Below are 19,877 nucleotides of genomic sequence, written 5' to 3'. Positions count from 1 at the left end.
AAATCTTACAAAAATAGCATAATTGGTATTTTCAGTACTTAACTGAGCAAGCAGTGTTGCCTTTTGACACACATTTTACTTAATCTCAGTTCACCATGTTCCATTCAGCAGTATCTCAAATAGTTAAAAAAAAAGATATTATACTTTCTCTAATATACAGCAGACCAAAATTTAGTTCATTTTCCAATTACTTGAATTCTGAAATCAATATTTAAAAATCCTTAGGATTAAAACTGTTTTTAAAAAGTCATAAATAGAACCAGGAGGTAGCCTGGCAGAACCAAGCACCCATCTGTCAACGTTACTGTTGTAATTCATGGCATCTCCATTTCAATTCAGGTACAACAAACACTCAGTAGACACTACAGATAGGAGCCAAAATAGCGATATTCAGGTAAGCTAAAACCAGTCAACAAATTTCAGCCAATATCCACTAAATTAAAGCACGCTATATAACAGAAACTAATTGATTTTAGTAAGATTAATGAAAAGAAACTATGACTTAGTTTAAAAGAGAGTTCTGTGTGAGTTATAGAATGAATTATTACTGGTAAGTCATTATTAGAGCATTAATTATAAGCAGTATTAATTATAAGCAGTATTAATTATAAGCAGTACAGAACAAGAAAAACTAAGTCTTACTAATGCAACAGTCCTAACGTGGAAAAGAATGTACAAGTTAATAATAAGTGAGGTTAGAATTGTCTAGAAAATCATTGTTGTAGTCATGTATCTGTATAAAATCTTTCTGCCACCAAAATTAATATTTTTCTGATTGAAAAGTAAGAATCATTCTTTTTTCAAAATGAAAGAGAAAATGGTGAAAAGATTATCATTAAATACATATATTGTTGAGTTAAACAAAGAAGCAATATAGAATATTAAATATGTCTACATGTGGTTTTGTCACTGGATTTTCTTACTTCAGCAAATTGTTACAGAACTTTCAGCAGGAAAATATACCACATTATTTATACTGCAACAAAGTGATGTTCTATTTAAGCAGTAAAATTTAGGAAGAGTTTATTAATATTAGCAAGTTTATTCAATTAGCAAGTGCATTCGCGCAGTTGTCAGTATAATCAATAGGTCACATTAAAGAAAGAAGGCAATTTGCTTTAGGAAGATGATAGTTAAAACTATAATTGTGACATATATGCAAAATAAAACAAGAATTGATTAGGCTGATTTTTATCACTCAGTTAAAGTGCAAAAGCATTGGTGCGCCAATGTCTTTACCTACCGGCAAAGGCTGGATTTCTGTCAGCACTATCACCTCTACAAAACACTGTCGGCCTGGAGCCCAGGGACATGAACACAGCAGGGCAAACAAGAAAAGACCAGTACAAATCTGACCATGAATTATGTATGTCACTGCTTGTGTATACCCACTTGGTTCAAGGGAGAGAAAGAAGAAGTGGCTCAGAAGGGTATTTCCTTTACTCTGTCTGGAATTTCAGTTAAGGAAGAAGAAATGATACAGCACTTTCAAGGAAAGTAACTTCCTGTCTGTGCCTTAAATGCACTATAAACTGAAAAATAGATGCTGAAAGAAATCAATAGCATTGTAGAATGGCTGTGTTAATAGTTTTCTTCAATCATTTTATCATTCTCTCATCAGTTTTTCCATTCAAAAGGCCACAAAATCTAAATACAGAGGAAGAACACTTCCTAACACTATCATCTAGAATAAGCTAATTTTCTTTGCTTTATCTTATGACCCCGGGATTATTCTGAACCTAGTTCATACTCTCAATATATCCCGCACAGTTCCAAAGTAGCTTAACAACATGATTTACTGAGATTTATCTGGGCTCACTATCTTTTCCTGGATGCAGAGTAGATGTATGAGAGTTGTATTTTGGTGAAATCATTATTTTTCTCAATCAAGTCCAGATTTTATCCTTATGTTTTGTTTTTGTTCCTCAGGAACATCTCACTAAATCAGATACATAAAAAGCTTGTCAAAGTGAGGAAAACTTTCAGATTGAACACTGATTGAATTAACATTGTACTGAAATTTGGCCTCTGATTTAAGTTGCACTATTCTCTGGGCTGTTCATATATACCTTTTTATATGTCTCCTTTGATAACAGCTGCAATGGTACATAGCTCACTGTCACAGTCAGGGTGGTCTCTATAATGGACAAGATTATCCTTCCCTAAAGACTATGAAATCCCACTACTTGGAGTGCAGATTTCTTGCTGTCATTCTCCAGGGATGATCTCTAGCAGAAGTACTTAGGTTGTCACATTAATCCATACTTCACCACCCCAGCTAAATTTAACTCCCAGAGCAAGATTTTCATGACAACAACTAATGTATAATTTTCCCTTCTAAATGCATACTTTATTTTATATATTGTCTCTTCAAAAACCATTTGTAGTGCAATTGAGTAGAAATTTATATTTGACAAGGTAACTGAAAAGATCCTGCTGAACTATCTCCTTAACTCCCTTTTCTGTTGCATGAGGAAGGTCTCCGTTACCCTTGAATGATAAGAGCATATCTGTATCAATGAAAAATACTCAAGTCACCTTAGATTTGCAGATGACATTATCTTATTTTCTGGAAAGCCCTGAGGCAATGTTCAGCACTGAACAAGGGCAGAAAATGTTGACCTTGGATGAATAGTTGCAAAAAAAACATTTTAATACAGTTATGAAAGAAGAAAACACTAAAACTAAGAAAAATTAGAAAAGTTAGACCAGCTAGGTAGATTAGGCTGACAACGTAAGTAGAAAAAAAGTAGGGTTTAATTAAGAGCTGTCAGGAGACTGAACGATAGAAGGAACATTACGTTCAGTCTCTTCTTAGAACATATTTTGAGTATCCCTGTATTCCTACCCAGAATTCTTGAAAAATAAAGACCAACACTAACAATGTAGGAAGAAAAAAAGTAGGGAGAAAAAGGAAGATCAGTATAAGAAATCCCTGCCCATGGTAGAGAGACTGGTTTAGATGATCTTTAAAGGTTCCTTCCAACCCAAATCATTCTTTAATCCTATGATTAGAGCAAGAAGGAGCCTGCACAGCAATAGGAAATATAAGTTTATATATAACCGTTCATAGTGACCATTCACATGATTGAGGGCATAAATTTTAGATTCTGTTTTACAGCTGTATAGTAAAATCAACAAACATTAGAAAAAATTTTAAAGGATTGCAAGTTGGGAAAAAAAGTCACCTTCTGGAGTTGTGACTTCCTCTATTTATAAGCAAGTTGAAGGCCATCCCTCCATCCTCCTGAGTCTGAACTCAGCAGCTTCAACAATGCGGGCAAGATGGAAGGTAGGGACAAAAGTAGAAGTTGATAAGAGGTGAGATAAAGAAATAAATGTGCGTAGCAGATATTAATTCACAAGAATCACTTTTTTCCTTCCATTTTTCTGATCCTCTAGGACCCTTTGTCATTGTGTAGTTTTTGATTTCACAGTCAAGTAGTTATATTTAACCCATATTTCCAGTTTCAAAATTTAACCCTAGTTAAGTTCTTTCTCTCTTTCATCTTAAATTGAAGAGATTGTGCGGAAGAGAGGAAGGAGAGTGGAGTGACTGTTTTTGTCTAATCACTGCTGCAAGAATGCTTTATCTTTGCTAATACCTTCCTAGGCAATTATCCACCAATTACCCCCCCATTTCTCCAATTTTATCTTACCAACAACTGTCTGTTGGACTTAAGCTCTGAGTGATAATTGTCAAGAGCATCCTGTATTAGAGCTATGAAAAAAATCTTTAAAACTTGTATCACTCTTCAGTTGTGAAACAAAGCAGCCATATTTTATGCCCTATGTATGTTACTGAGAATTGATCATAAAAAGCTTTTAAAAAGATTTGCACACGTATTTGGAGGTATATGTCTTGGAAGAAACAAGATTACAAGCTGGCATGTCTTGGCTTAAGTTAACATCCTTTAATCACCAGACCATGGTGTGGCTCCACTATACTAGGTTCTTCCTGAATGCAGAAAAACAGTTCTGCCATTCATAAGAAAATCCCTCTTTCAACATTTGCCAGTAATTTAAATCACAGTGAACTGGCACTCACGAGCTTTGTATATTCAGTCCCTGCACTTGGTATAGTTTCCCTACACAGCCTTGAGCAGAATGTTTAATCTTTGCCTTGATTTTCCTTAAAAATTGTGAACAATAATATTTATTTTTCACAATTTGACTATTCTTACTTTGGAAAATTTTGGGACAAAGATTGTTTTAGTTCCATTGGGAAAATGGAACCTCCTCTTCACTGAAACATTTGCTTGAAACACGTGCAAAAATAACAATAATTAAAAAAAAAAAAACCTAACAATATTAATAATCCCTTAATTATCCACAATAAAAAAGAAAAACAAAGTGTTTTTTCCTTCTAAGGAAGATATATAACTTTGAAAATATATATAAAATGTCAGTCTTTTCTTTTATGCAAAAATCAGGTAATTCCTGTTAGTAGCCTGATAGTTCATGGACAAAACTAGATGTACAAATATTTTCTGTAGCAGCCTATTAAGAAATAAATGGTTGCATCACAAGAAAAATCATTGCAGCCTAGATGTTTTATTTAGAACTAGTGAAATATGTTTGGTCTAAGTGTAATGTTAACACCTTTGCAGGGTATTTTTTAATCTGTAAAGACTTGACTAAACTATACAAAAGTCTGGATTAATTCCTTTTTTTTTCTCCTATCCTTTTATTGATAGAACTTGATATTTCTGTCCTTAACTAGAAATGTCTTGCCTGCTCATGTTTATGCAATACAGAATTTTTGGAAGAGAAGAAAAGAGGTACTGTAACATCAGAAGGAAACATCAAAGGACTAGTGGCAACATCTTAAGGCTTTTATCAAAGTAGTGAGGGAATGCATTAAAGCAACAATATATGTAGCTTACAAATGATAGGACTATCAAACTCAACAGCGTGTCTGATGAACATAGAGGACACAATTTACATGCATTCTGTGTTTTAAAATAAAGATTCAAACAGTGATTTTGCTTTCAAAACTGTGAATGAAACAACAAAAAAATAGGCAGGTCTTCAGGTTGTGTCAATCAATGCAGCTACAGTGGAGCTGAAGGCAGCCAAATCCATTTACACCGGATGACATGTTAGAATTTTCTATATTTTAAAGTCAGTGTCTTCAATATATATATATATATATATATATATATATATATAGGACTTTTTACTCCTTTCTCCTTTTTATAACTGTATGAAATTTGGGAAACTGAGCGCTGGAATCTGGCCTAATAAAGTATAGACCGCTCTCACTGTTCAGAACAAGTCTGTTATGAAAAGGTGGAGTGTATCCACAAAATATCCTTTTGTCAAACCTACTTGCCAAACTTATTTCAAGAATCTCTCATTTGGCTTCACTTAGTGAGAAAATACTTGTTGTTTCCTATCTATCCCTAAATTTTCCATTTAAAAATTTTATTTGTAGAAGACCACATGATAGACTTCAGAATGGAACAAATTATTCTAGTTTCACCTAAACCCCAGCCCCAAGCCCTGTGTGGGCCACATCTGCCTGTTCTGTCTTTTGTAGACTGCCATAGGAAAGAACATGGATTACAAATCTACCCTCAGAAGACACACTTCCTTTCCCACACTGTGGTTGTAATCAGCTACAATAAATACAGATAAATACAAACAGGCATCACGACTTCTGATCACAGAAATGGCAGAATGTGTTCCTACCACTCTCTGCCATTAATATGCAAAGAAAAATCTCCATGCACTGGGGTATAATAACCATTCATTGGTGTAACAGCTAAAGTAACTGGGAGACATATAAAGCCAGTTCAGGCAGAGCTGGAACTAAAGCCCAGTTCTGTCACACATATATATTTTAAAAGTCCAAGTTATATTGTCACATTGAGATTTAAAAGGCCACCAGTCTCTGCTAGCAGCTAGACAACATATACAGACATGAAAACAATTAATTTCCATAGTAAGATATCTGACTATTTCGTTGATGAGAAGAGTACATTTGAAAAATGTTCTCAGTCAAGTTCTTGTGCATTATTCCTGCTGGATCATTATTACAGGAGTTACATTTTCTGGAGCCATAGAACTCCAGTCAAGCAGAACAAGGAAGAGAGAGCTAGTGTTCAGAATCACTATTCTCCTTCTGCAGATCTGCTTCACCTTCAGTGATGCCTGACTCTGTGTAGGGTAATATAGGGATGCTAAGCAGCTGATTTGTATTGATGTGCAACTCTTACATGATGTTTTGTGGATCTGCAGGCTGTAGGTTCAAAGGTAGCTGCTAATCCATGTGGAGGAGAAAAGCAGTGGATAAAAATTAGCACAGGGACCTGGAGATAATGAATAGAATCACAAATCTCAGCTGTTTTATTACAAAGTGCTCAATATAGAAGAAAAAAAAAATGATGCTTATTATTTACTTTGTCATTTGTACTTCTATTTTAATATGGGCATTTCCCTTTTCAGAACGGGATGTGATAAAGTTAGAGTGAGTCTGAGGCTGGAACAGACTGGCCTGTGTGTCCAGAGAGCAGAAAAATGTCTCGGGGCAGGAGGCCAAAATTCACAAAGTAATTATTATTCTTGAATGAGGAGCTCTGTAGCTCATGAGAAACCCAGGACATTTGTTTATATATGGATAATCTCCCCAGGTTGATTAACTGATCGCTCCAGCAAGCATTAATGTCTTTTTTTCCAATATTTCTTTCCAATACCTCTTCAGTGACTCCAACATAGGATGACTTTTGCACATCTCTTGAAAATGGAAACTCTCATAAAAATCTCTTCAAGCTCTCCACCCATTTACAGTACTTCAAAATGCTAGCAGACCAAAGCTGTCCGTTAACTTGATTATCATTTATTAATTGTATTATAACAGCACAGAGAAGCAGTGGGAGAGTGTAAGCAAAGAACAAAATAAGGTTCCAGTCCATCATAGAATCATAGAATCATAGAATTGCAAGGTTGGAAACGACCTATAAGATCATCTAGTCCAACCATCTTCTCATTACCACTGCTACCACAAGCTAATAAACCATATCGCGTAGCTCCTCATCCAGAAGCCTCCTGAACACTGCCAGGGACGACAACTCCACCACCTCCCTGGGCATGCCATTCCAGTGCCTGACCACTCTCTGAAAAAAGTTCCTTATGTCTAACCTAAACCTCCTCTAGTACAACTTGCGGCCATTTCCCCAGGTCCTGTTTGTTGCCTGGGAGAAGAGGCCAAACCCCTCTTCACCACAGCCTCCCTTCAGGAAGTTGTAGAGTGCAGTGAGGTCTCCCCTGAGCCTCCTCTTCTCCAGACTAAACAATCTCAGCTCCCTCAGCTGCTCCTCATAAGATTTGTGCTCCAGACCCCTCACCAGTTTCATTGCCCTTCTCTGGACACGCTCCAGGGCCTCAATGTCTTTCCTGTAGAGAGGGGCCCAAAACTGAACACAGTACTCGAGGTGCGGCCTCACCAGTGCTGAGTACAGAGGGATGATTTCTTCCCCGCTCCTGCTAGCCATATTGTTTCTAATGCAGGTCATGATGGTGTTGGTCCTCTTGGCCACCTGGGCACACTGTTCGCTCATGTTCAGCCGAGCATCAACCAACACCCCCAAGTCCCTTTCCTCTTCACAGTCATCCAGCCACTCATCCCCAAACCAATAGCGCTGCATGAAGTTGTTGTGGCCAAAGTGCAGGACTCGGCACTTGGCCTTGTTGAACCTCATCTCATTCACCTCAGCCCAGCGATCCAGTTTATCTAGATCCCTCTGAAGGGCCTCCCTAACCTCAGGCAGATCAACATTACCTCCCAGCTTGGTGTCATCTGCAAACTTACTGATGGTGCACTCAATTCCTTTATCTAGGTCATCAACAAAGATATTAAACAAGATGGGCCCCAGTACCGACCCCTGGGGAACACCACTTGTAACAGGTTGCCAGCTGGACTTAACTCCATTAACTCCATACCCATTGGGCATGGGTATCATCAGTATCACTTCTCTCTACTATCCTGGCAACTTAGCACCTGCAACCCTCTTGACAAATGCAGCTACACTGCACATTGATTCAGTAGCCGTGTTGCTTCTAGGATCCTGTAATGTACTAGAAATCCCTCGTGCTATGTATTTTGAAAACTCAGAACAAAATTTCAGTCTCTACCCCATGTCTCTAGTTGCTCAGGAGGCACAATCCCAATAGTTATAATTATCAGTTTCACCATGTGTTAGAATTCCTGCTCTTTGAACATGACTGGAAATTTTTGAGCTCCTGGAGTGCAACTGTGATTCTGAATTAAACTTTGAAAGTCTTGTTTCTGTAGTACAGGTAAAAATCCAATATATAAAAATCCCTTTGTAAAAACTGAGGAGGTCAGAAGGGCTGAGAAATTTGACAAACACCCATTCTTGTCTATCTATTGGAGAGCTAGATTAGGATCTCACAGATTTGTGAAAGAAGTAACAATAAATACAGCTCTGAACTAACAAGAAAGAGAACAGGAATGAAAGACTGGCAATCTACATTCAGTGCCAATTGATTGCCTCGCGGTACAGTCCTCTGTGCTTGTGGGACATCATGTTTTAGAAACATTCATGCAGATACCCAGCAGAGAGCATGATACTCTTTACAGTAGACTTACAGATACACTTGGCAAATGCTAATGAAATAATGTCAACTTTTTATGAATATTCAGAGTGCTTTTGTTAATGAAAAGGAAAAGACATTAGAATAGCTAGCTATTATGTAGGCTGGCACCAGCTGTTCAATTTTTCTAACAAAAAAAAACCAAACAATTGTGTGTGAATTTTACTACTCATGATAGTGAGACAGAGATAGGAAGGAGGTAGGTAGACACTACAAACATTTGCATCCCATCTCAAGCTCCACCAGGAACACCACAGTTATTCAATTACTGGGGTTTACCTCTACAATCCACACTACAAAACGCAGTATTTGCCTACGAGTGAGAGCTTAAGAACAAGTTAATTACATAGACTTTTTCTTCCAAATCATACCAGATTTGTATACCTGCATCATTCAGTGTAGGAATCTAGAAAAAAATAGCACTCGGATTCAGACAAAAAAATATTGTTGTCCATTTATAGGTTAGTTTTGATTGAAAATGTTTTGTGAAGTTTTATGTTACCCCTAACAAGTACATCAGAAGGGATGTTTTCTAAAAAGTATGGTAAAGAGAAAGGAACAGTGACTTGTACTTAAGTGTGGATCTTATCCTTCTGGAGAAAGCATAGCAGGTGAACTGTTGTTGAAATGGCTGTCTCTGGCAAACTGAACTGCACTGAAAATGGTGGCTTTTTAGTTGACAGAAGTCTGAATTCAGATCTGTACAAATATGCAAATACATATCTAAATATTTGGCCCTCTCTCATATTTCTCCTCTATAGATGAGCAAACAGAAATAGAACTTTTAGAATAGGAAAAAAGGCTCCATGTACTTGAGTTTCTTGATTTTTTTTAATTAATCTTATTGGCTTTGACATGTATTTTTTATAACTACAATGAGAAGGAAGATCTGCTATGATTACTGATATTTGTAAACTATCTTTCAGCTCAAGATGAGAGAAAACTCTGCTTTTCTGTGTGCTCCAAATTGCAAGATTAGTTCCCTGCTCAATCTCAACACCTTTCCATTAGACAGACTCTGTAAACAAAAGCAGGACAGTTTTACTGATAAATCTGTAAATGCAACTAGGAGAATGGCCAAAAAAAGAAAAAGAAAAAAAATAGAGAAAGCTTAAGTGAGCATAAGACATACCTAAATAAAACTCACCCAGATACCTGAAGTATGCAGAACCACATGCAGTCAACATTTTGGGGTGGGTCAGCCACTATGAAGGACGTTATAACTTCAATGTTCTTACTCAGTGAAAACAAGATGGAAAATTTCATGGGCTTTTTTTTACACCTCTAATGAACAGAGTTAGTGGATCATAATGGGAAGGAGATTTTATTTTCTATTGTGTAGCTTCACAGGATGCAAGCATTCTGTTAGTCTCAGTTTTAGTTGTACATAGGGCAGGACACCAGCTGACAGATGGAAATAGCAATCCTGACCTTACTTTTGAAGTAGTGGATCAGTGCACTTCACACAGATGCAGTGGAACAAAATATTCAAACTCATGCCCATAAAGAGGTACATTTCACTTTTTTCTTTAGGACTTTCAGTGTAAATGAACTGATTCTTGTAAGTATGAAAAGTCAGCACCATGGAAAGGCATACAGGTTACCAAACACAATGGACAATGGCTGCTGCCATGAACTTCTGACTAGGTTTCTAAATATGAGTTTAGAGGGGAAAGCCTGGAAATAAAAAAAATCTTATCTCAGACTTTAAAGGCTATGGCAAAGGAAGCCAGCATTAAATACACCCTTCTGCTGCCCTAGAAATCTGTTCATGCAACTGAGGAGTCTGTGCTTAGAATGTCTTAATCAAAATTAGATTAATTAATATTCTAACTCATAGATTCAAGTGACATGATATTGTTTTGGCATAATGCTGTTAAATATGAAAATCTGCACAGCTTTTAAAAAATATCTAACATTACCATTCAAATCATTAAAGGAGAAGGGAGTTAAGATCATTCTCCTAATCTCTTGTGTCCTGGCTGCTGGATGCAGTTTTGTGTTTTGTAAAGATAAAAATAGTTTTAAAAAAATGTGAGAGTCAGCAGAAAAAGGAACCAGGTGACGATCTTTGCTACACAAAAACAGGTGTGACCGATGCAGATGGACTAGAGTTCCTTTGCAGAGTACCCTGCAGTTATATATGAAACTGACAAAGGGTAATATTTCCAATCACACTGTTACTTTGCTTGAGAACTGTAATAGGTTGGCAGTTTGTTATGATTATTATTACAGTACGCTATCTTGATGTATGTAGGCACAGTTGAAGTATCACTTTCACCACCTGTAATGTTATTTTATAAAGTCAATTGTGAATATGAAGAGCAGTGTGTTTGTCATTTGCCATCATCAGAAAAAAAAGAGAACTCTATTCCATGCCCAGGGTAGACCACTCCATTTTACATACTCAAATTTTGCAAAAGCCAATAAAAATAGATTCCTAAATAGACCGTAAGCATCTTTGTGGATGTTTTAATCCTGTCTAATGAATTAAATACATATATCTCTAATCAGAGTTTGATTTGTTGAAATAACCTTAAGTTCCTTAAGAGTTGTTTTATTTTGAGAAATCTCACTAAATTTAGTCAGTTGTAGCAATGAGCAATGTATTACAGTTTTTTCACTTGTTTCAAACATTAGCAATTCTAAGGTATTCAGGAAAAGGAAGAAAAGTTATGTGATAACTTGAACAATTGTACAGATGATCTAAATAACAATTGGGATTGACTGAACTGAAAATTAGTGACTGGCAACTTCCAGCTTAATGTTGGTGACTCTGAAACAGGAAGTACTGAACAGAAGCTCTCTGAAAATGTTTTACTTAAATATTTCACAACATTCACTTATAAATATTCCTCTCTCATACAAAGTCTGCTCATCTGCAATGATGAATTCCACAGATGTGTAATGCCATGTTCAAATAAATTTATGTCAAATAACAAAGTTTATATGATACTTTTAATTTCCTTATAAGCTCTCCTTGCACCTGCTTGATTAAAAGAAGCAAAAAAAGCAGTGGTACTTCCACACTTCCAGTAGCTGTTGAATATGTATGTCTTTGAAGCTACCTTATTTAATTTTATTTAATAAAGTTGTTGATATTTTCCAAAAATGAAGCCACGATTCTCCTCATTGTCACACACTCTTGGCACTGCTCTCTAACATACAAATGTAACAATTTCTGCTCAGTTAAAATTTAAAATAAAATTTAATTGAGGTGTTATGTATCCAGTAATATCGATGTAGAGAAAAATGATGAAGCCAATCGAACTAATATTAAAGAAAATCATTAAAATGAAAGTCTTGAGAACAAAATAAAAAATGTTTGTGCATAAAAATATTAAATAATATTCAAACAAACAGAAAATGAGTTATTTCAATTATTTTCTGACATAAATAATTTTTGTAGTTTCCACAATTGAATTTACAATAATTAAGTTTCATCACTATGTATGAGGTTGCATTATTAAATGTAGCAGTAGCTTCACAGTTTGGTTCTAACCCCCTTGAAATGCTTTTTATCATTTAAATATGATTTGGTGGAAGCTGAGGCTCTCCTGCACACTACTACAGACTATTTGATCTTTAACTTAACCCTTTGAGCATTTTGCAGTGTGAATATTAGTTGTGTGCATCAAAGAAAAAGAGAATTTGATAAGTTCAGCTTAGTTAGAAAGTAGGAGTATGTCAAGTTGGTATCACATCAGTATAGCATTTATAAACTAAAATTCCTGTTGCTGTCCATAACTGGTTGGACATCTTTTTACAATAACTTTTCTATGAAGCACAAGAAGGTTTACAGTAAACATCTAAAGGTACTGAAATAACACAGAGAGTGTCTTTACTCCTGGGAGACATGGGCACTGTCAGAATGACTTATTGCTCGGAGGAGACACCTGGTATTTATCTTCTAGCTTTTCTCACAGATCCACTTAAGAAAGAGCAATTTTTAATCTCAAGCTTTTTGAGATACCAAACACCTTATTAGCACACCAAACAACTCCTACCTCCATTCAAACAGGTACCAAAAACCACTCCCACTTGTTTTTGCACACTTGTAGCAAAGTCATTCCCAGCTGCCAATAGTTTCACAGATAGACAGGAAACAGCTCATCTTTATATGGTACCAGTTTCATGATTACTCACTCCCCTCCCCCCCCACTTACCACTTGTGGATAAGTATTTAGACACTGGAAGTAGGGATTTTGTTCTCTCTTGAAGTTCTGCAACATCTACAAAAAGACAACTTGAAAATTTTCTGTGCTGCAGTTGGAAGGCCTTGTTTCACCATCAGTAAATATAGTACAGCCAATGAGCTAAAGATGTTATCAATTATATGATTCTGGAGTTACCTTTAAAGAGTAATAAAAGAGTAAGGTAAATAACAATATCCTTTTCTTTGTATGCTGGTCCCATTGGCTGTGATTGTGTCTTCGTTACATCCTGAAACACTGTAACTATTTCTATCCCTTTAATTAAAGTTTATGTGGTACCATAATTTATGCAACAAAAATTTCAGCTGTTTTCACTGAAGTACTGAAAACAAATAAACAAACAAAAAAGTCTAACACTAGCCATTAAAGCCAAATAAAAGCTGCTCTTAGTTTGAGTTGATGCTAAACTCTAAGGGAAAATAGACTGAGTCATATTTAGATATATTTTTAACAGATGTCAAGCCCAGATATTGAAGGATGAAAAAAAATCAATTTTTTCATTAAAAAAGATATTTTAGAACAGTAAGGTAAAATGTATCTGGTGCACAGGTTAAATTTTAAGTGAGCATCTAGAATGCTGATGCTTGCTACATTTTATCAATATCTTTCATTTCATTTCATTCTGTGAATAGTTCCTAACTATCATTTTTGGAGCCTGCCATCCCGTTCCTTTTTCTGTCGTGTGGTGAATTGCTAAAGTTTGGAATTATTTTTATTTTGTTTCTTCTTTCTCTCTCTTTTTTTTTTTTTTTAATTGTTTTTTACAGCCTTCAACTTCAAAGTTTGAAGACTGTCAATACAGACATCAGGCATCTTGTATTTACAAGGCTGAAAAGTGGCTGCAAAACAGACTGAACTTTTTTTGAGTCTGATTACCTTGCAAAACTTTCAGCACTTCCTCTTTCAGATTACTGTGTGAAATGTGAGACATCTCTCCTTCTTTCTCCTCATCCCCACCCACAAGTTTTCAGCTATTGCTTAAAACTCTGGCTGAATCAGGAAGTTTGGAGGAGCATGCCAAAATAAATAATATAATACTGAAAGGGATCCAACACATATGATGAAGAAATGTATCTAAGGGCAGTGAGGGTGTATCCCCATGCAGTGAGTGAGGTGCTGAATCACTTTGGGTGATTCCTACTGCCTCTCTGGGGCATTCTTCTGCAGCTGTTTTGCCTGAGGGTCCTGGAGATATCACAGAATCTTCCAGGCAATGCAATGCTTATTTCTTGCCACGTGTTTGTGCCTGATTAAATTCATTTTTTCAAAGCTAACACTTTTTAAGTTAGACAAAGAATCATAGAATGGTTTGGGTTTGACCTTTAAGATCATCTAGTTCCAACCTGCCAGCTATAGGCAGGGACACCTCCCATTAGACCAGGTTGCTCAAGGCCCCGTCCAGCTTGGCCTTGAAGGCTTCCAGGGTGGGATATCCACAACCCCTCTGGGCAACCATTTTCGGTGTCTCACCGCCCTCACAGTAAAGAATTTCTTCCTACTACCTAATCTAAATCTATCCTCTTCCAGTTTGAAGCCATTTCCCTTCATTCTGTCACTACATGCCCTTATAAAATGTCCCTCTCCAGCTTTCCTGTAGGCCCACTTCAGGCACTGGAAGGCTGCTATAAGGTTCCCCTGGGACTTTTTCTTCTCCAAGCTGAAGTGCCCCAACTTTCTCAGCCTGTCCCTGTAGGAGAGATGCTCCAGCCCTCTGATCATCTCCCCCTTAGGTAATCCTAATCTGCAGGCGCTGATCTGTTTGAACTGCCACAGGCATCTATCTATGGATGGCACACAGGTCTCCTAAGTTCCCTCCTCTGCTCTATTTGTTATAAAAGAAACCTGAAATTAGAAACTCAGGCTAAGACATCTAGCATGGCCTCTCTAATATAGACAGTTTGGCCATTTCAACAATGTTGAAATGTTTTGTTTGAATTTGCCTTAGTTGAATGGATACATTCTTCAAGTTAAAAATCACAATTCATTAAACACCCAAAAAGCGGGAAATGATTTTGTGCTGCAATATCTTGCTTCATCGCCTGCAGCCCTTGCAACGCATCCAGCCATGCAGGAGGTGAAGAGGGAGATTCCAACTGTGTGCAAGGGACAGCTGGATTGATCACCCTCTGAAAAAGGCAGACTTCGGAACACCTTATGAAAACAAGAGAAATGACAAGTATTTCCTACAGCATGTATAGCTTAAGCCTTGAGGGGTGGCTTCTGTTTGGCCTGCACCTGACTTGCTTCCTGAAGGAACATCAAACTAGCATGTTTTGTACAGTCCTATGTAGTCTATGCCAAGATAAAATGTTAATAGATCCCAGTGGATTGACAGGGCTGTTTTGTGCATGGCTGTGCCTGATTTCACAAGTGCTCTTTTACTGAACCGTGGTATAATTATTGCTTGCAAGACAGAATTTGTTTGGTTCTCAGCCTAACACTGACAACTGCCTACAGCCATGTGCTGCTTCCCTACCTTCAAAACTCAGCAAAATCTGTCCCTTTGGAACAAGGCCAGTCACAAGCAGGTGTGACCATGGCATTGCTGAGCCCAGATTATTTACCATCCAGATGGGTAATATATTCATAAAGTCCCAGGAAGCTGCCAAAAGTAACAGAATGATCATGAAACATAACCATGCTGACCATTTCTTGATATTGCTTCAAGGCAGCTCTGCAGCACTCCAGAGACACAACACTCTTACGCCTTTGTGCAAAAGGACCCTTGCAAAGGCATTCTCTTTCTCCTTCAGCTCGGGCATAACAACTGTTAGGGAAAATTTACAGTTTTGTGCCCTTTCTTTTTTTTTTAATTTACCTTGATTTAAATTTGGACATCTACATTAGCATTCAATCCTGCCAGTTGCCACAGAAGTACCAGAATACCTCTGTGTATAGCTCCAAAAGAACAGATATTGACTTTGATGCCAAATTATGTGTTTGAGATATTCTTGTAAGAACCACAAAAACAACTCAAGAATTTCAAGAACTTCCAGGCTTTGAAAATTCTTCTCTACCTTAGGCATCTGAATTTAAGGGATTTGTCCATGACCATGGAGGCAAAAAGAATAAGTATGATTGAATTCTTCAGATACCAAGTGGTAATTATAGGTTTAGGGGAGGGGAAGGGGCGTTACTAATTTTTTCTGTAGATCAGTGAGTTTTATATTCCTTTCCCTCAGGGAAAAATTGCCTATATTTAGCAGAGTGCTTAACTGAAAATGAATTTAGCTGTCTATATATCCATACGCATGAACTTAACATTTGTATATACACAAATGTTAAAGTCCCTATAGTTCTATAATTATTTCATAATTTAACATACAAGAGATGTGGGGAATGGGTAGCAAACTCCCTAATGGCAAACTGTGGTATGCTGCAAGTTTCATTTGAATATGATCTTACTCCAAGTTTGTCAGCAAAACTTCTAATGAACTCAACAGAAGCTTTGTATGAGGAAGCAGTAAAGACCATGTACTGTTTTATGCACTACAACAAATTTAATTTTAGAAAATGGGGAAATCTAATGTTCATGTCTCCTCAGAAAGTAGTATATTAAGTTAATGGTCTAATTTAAACCCAGTTAGCTATGGTGCAGCGCTACTGCTACAGAGAACAATTGTTTAATTGTAATGTGGCCTAAATCCAAATGGCACTGAAAAATATCACATTAACCAACTAGTTCCTGCCAAAAAAAAAAAAAAAGCAAGACAAACAAACAAACAAAAAATACTACAAGTTCAATTGCAGTTAAAAGTTTTGCATTGAAATTGATATTAATGACTGCACAGTTAAGTTCTGCTGTGCTTTTGCTTCTCTCTGAGCCCAAATGTTGGGCTAGGTGCTCAAGATCTCTCCCCAGGCCTGCTACCACCTCTGCAGTGGTTTTGCTCCTGTTGTTTCTGAGTGCAGCCCACTAACCTGTCAGTTAGTCCTTCCTTCTGAGAAGCAAAGTGTGAGAAGCAAAGTGATCCCCAGAGCCCCTTACTCACCCCAGTTCCTTACCCAGGCTGTGGGTGATAGAGGTGGCTGTGTTGGAGAATGTCAGTGAGACAGAGAGGAGAAGCTACCCCCTGTTTTACAGATCCTGCTTTCCTCTGTAAGAAGGGTGGGGACAAGGTTTGCTTCTTAAGGAACTACCTCAAATTCAGTTCTATATTTGACTTTCTGTAACTGCTAAAGACAATTACAGTGAGCAATAGTTGTGTAACAGAAGCTTCATCTTACAAAGCACTTAGTTTGGAAGCAAGCTAGAAATTTTAGTTATTACTTTAACAGATTTAAAATTCTCAGAAACAGATTTGAAAAGCAGCCCCAAAAGCTATAGCATAATAATATTCCATGTACCGAGACAAAATTAATATGAGATGAGATGACTCTTTCATCACAGCAGGTAGGCTCAAGAAAAAATTCCTGAATATGGATCAAGGTTTTTGGTATTTAAAAAGGGCAACTCAGGTGTATGTGGCGTTGAAGACATGTTTATCTTGAATTGAGATTAAAAAGTTGTGTAATCAGGGTAGGCTATTTTAATGCAATGATTTCCTCCAAAGTGTGAATATCCTGAAGCCTCTTTTTTTTTTTTTTTTTTTTTTTTAAGTAGTGCCTATATGCTAAAGCCTTAAGGGAATCAATTTTGTCTCTTTTTAAACCTAGTTTTTTATAACTGCTCTAACTGCTATGGGAGCAAATGTAGCTTTACATCTGAATTGCATTTGTGAAGGATCCATTTTCTCTCACTGTGTATTATTCCCTGTGTAACATGAGTAAATGAATCAATTAAGCTTTCGTGAGAGATGGGATACACAAGAAGTGATGCAAGAGCTACAACTAACATCATTTTCCTGCTTTAAAGATGATAAAATACTACAAAAGATATGATAAAATGCTTTGAAAGTCAAGTGTATGGTGTATTGAATAATAACAAAAGAAAGAAGGATAAATTTCTAACAGCAGCTCTCAAATTTTAGTAATATTAATGAAAGAAGTTAATAGTGCATCTGAACTCATCAAAAAGGAGATCCAACATTGCAAGAAGTTTTACAGAGACAAAAATATCAGAGTGAGATAAAACACTTGGACAACGTCCGCATCAGACATTGAACCTGAGGTGTTTTCTATTAAAGAGTCATAGCTGTTGAAGATGCTGTTGCTGTTCTCACAACATGCAAGACTGAACAAAAGTCATAGGTTCTTCTACTTGCCTTCTCTTGAACTCTGGTCTAACCTGGGACAGCCCAGATCCACAGTGGACACTTGAAAAGATGCAATGAATTCAAAATTCTAAAATATAGTCAACTATCACCTGTTTTTTTTTTTCATAAGAGTACTTTTTTGGATCCCAAAATAGAGAGGCTCATAATAGCCAAGGAGACAGAGATGGAAGGCCTGGCATAAAGGATAGAGAATACAAATGAAGGAGTCTGTTCTTGGTTGACCAATGAATCTTTGTTATCAGATATTATATCTGACACAATCTCTTTATTCCTGTATTGTTTTTTGTTTTCACATCACAAATTTCCGTGATAAATGCTGATAAATACTCTACTTGACATTTTTGTGCCAATCAGCATCCTGCCACCACCTTCCTTGAATTACAGAGCTAATTCCTTATTCTTTTGATTAAAGAATGCACTTTGTTGGAAAGTAAAATCACTTTTGAAAAGAGGCAGTCTCCTTTTCCTCCCTAGGCTACGAACATTTCCTTTTTTCACTCTTACAGTTAAATTAAAATGACATTATTGTGATATCTGCCTGCTACATAAACCTTTCATCGAAGATTCTCATAAGTCTTTTACCAGACTTTATCCTGGTAAATATTATCATTTCTGAAAGATTTGGAGGTATGTTAGTATATGACTTCATCAAGGTATAAAACCCAGAAACATAGACTGCATCTTGTGAGTGTAATTACTGATATTTTATACCTTTTTATCCCTGATCCACTCCAGAACTTGTACCTAAGAATTTGAAAAATTCTTCTGTTTTTTTCCTCCTGTTTAGACCATGCTTTCTTCATATTTCCATATAAGTATCAGCCAAATCAAGATCCTACTTTAAAAATATTCTTTTTTTTTTCTTTTTTAGTTAAAAACACCTAAGTATGTATGTGCTGAAATGCTTTTTTTTCCTTCCCCCTCTTTTTTCCCCCCAGGGAAAGGTGACTTGCACAGATGTTCAGCATCTCCATGACTGTTGGCTAGCATGGATTCAGGCCTTAGTCCCTTACTATGAGAATACTTGGCATAGAGACTGCTTTTCCAGGGAGGTCAGCCTTTGAAACAGAAACAGATTTTCACCAGGCAGGACTCCGCTGCTTTTGCAGTCTTCATGAGTTTCTACTAAAAAGCAAGACAATGGATTATGCCCTAATTCTAATCTGCTAAACCTCCTTAAATCTCTAGAGCTGTTCTTGTTCCCACTGAGAGACAGGAACTGAGCATGTTTGAGTGACAGGGCTATCTCAGCTCCTCTTCCTCTGCCTTTCCCTTATATGGGTAGTTCTGCTACCAAATCTAATCCATTTTCAGTGTATAAGAGCAATTCTGTTCAACAGTGGTAGAAGGAGACCTCTCTGTTCCTGGAATGCTTTCTGTGGGATAACCAGGATCCAAGCCATTGCCCTGCCATATTCAGCTTGCTGCTGTTTTTCTGAGGAGGGAGCAGTGGACATAAAGGCCAGGGTCACAGCTACTTGCAGAACAAGAGACAGGAGAAGTAAGGAGAAGCGTACTGCTATTGTCAGTTCCAGAAGAGAGAAGAAAAGCAAGGGACCACTGGAAAGGATGACCTCAGGAAGGTCTGGATCCCAGATTCCAGACTGGGATCCAAGCTTGCATGCAGATGCTAAAATCAGATCTTCTACACTAAATAAAGACAGACTTTCTTTCCTATCCATGTAAGAGGGAGATGTTTAGTTAAGCTTCACATAATAAGTGCACTGTGATACCCAAAGCGTGAATAACACTTTTACCTGTGAGAGCAGCTGCTCTTTTATGGAGGTTGATAGGTGAGAAAATGGAAAAGTTTTACATTTCATTTAAA

General features: G+C 37.0%; 1 protein-coding gene across 6 annotated transcripts in view; it reads right to left on the bottom strand.

Annotated features, from left to right (window-relative positions):
• Positions 1-19,877, bottom strand: part of TFEC (transcription factor EC) — a 92,050-nt gene that overhangs the window by 50,250 nt on the left and 21,923 nt on the right. For 2 of the 6 annotated variants that reach the window (XM_031553243.2, XM_031553245.2), the window contains exon 1: positions 16,826-16,932. The exons of 1 other annotated variant lie outside the window; for it this stretch is intronic. The gene's annotated coding sequence lies outside the window, so the exon portion shown is untranslated. Of the gene's footprint in view, positions 1-1,243; positions 1,396-16,825; positions 16,935-19,877 lie in introns of those variants that run through there. 3 more of the 6 variants (XM_085219156.1, XM_085219161.1, XM_031553244.2) reach the window with 2 other exon arrangements.

This window comes from Meleagris gallopavo, chromosome 1 (genome assembly GCF_905368555.1).
Source record: "Meleagris gallopavo chromosome 1, MGAL_WU_HG_1.1, whole genome shotgun sequence".
In the NCBI taxonomy this organism is placed as follows: Eukaryota; Metazoa; Chordata; class Aves; order Galliformes; family Phasianidae; genus Meleagris; species Meleagris gallopavo.
Note: the sequence above shows the minus strand (reverse complement) of the source record. Positions and strands in the feature narration are given on the sequence as shown.